The following is an 803-nucleotide window of genomic DNA, read 5'->3' as shown; positions in this document are numbered from 1 at the left end:
CCCGCTGGCCAGGCCAGGCCGGAGCTGGGAGGGAGGCTGCATGTGCACAGGCCCCAGGCAGGAGCAGACACCCAGCCCGGCCGCAGGGCCAGCCGCAGCAGCCCAGCCGCAGGAAGGCCGAGCAGGCGGGGCCAGGGCTGTCAAGGAGGAAAACACCCAAGGCCTGCAAGTTGCTGCTCTCAGCCGCCACCCCCGCTTGCTTGGGGGGGAAAAAAAAAGCAGTGCTTCCTCTGGAGGCGGATACAAAAAGGATGCAGAATTTTAACCATCTCCTGCACTGATGGGGCTTCTCCCGGCAGGATTTGGGCCAGGCCTGGCCACTGGAAGAGGGAGAGTGGAAAGGGCCCGTTTTCTATTCTGGGAGGCACCGCAGAGCCCGGCTGCCAGCACCCCCGAAGAGCACCGAGGCTGGGTGTGAGAACGGGAGGTCACGGGTGCCAGAACCCACACTGGGCTGGCCATCTTGGACCATGTCACCATCGTGCCTGCTTGTTGGGCTCCCCCTTCTTAGTGCTGAATGAGGTGGGGGTGCCCAGCCTCCTAGTGGGGGGACCTCATACCATCCTTCGGGGAGGTCTCAGTTCATACTTGGGGCTTCACCCATGCTGGAATCCTGGGCCTTTCTCATGATGATTTCTCTGTTTTAAAAATAATGTGGACTGGGGACCAGCAGTTGGAGTAATGGCTATGTCGCTGGACTCCCATGTAGTTCGAATCCGGACCCAGTGTCTTAAACTCACGCCGGGTGCGTGTGCGTGCGTGCCCAAGATCCCAAGAGGAGAATGGAGGAGAAGGGATTGCGG

Source organism: Tupaia chinensis, unplaced genomic scaffold (assembly GCF_000334495.1).
Source record: "Tupaia chinensis unplaced genomic scaffold, TupChi_1.0 Scaffold143651_1, whole genome shotgun sequence".
NCBI classification, from domain to species: Eukaryota; Metazoa; Chordata; class Mammalia; order Scandentia; family Tupaiidae; genus Tupaia; species Tupaia belangeri.
The sequence above is the reverse complement of the archived record's forward strand: the minus strand, read 5'-3'. Positions refer to the sequence as shown.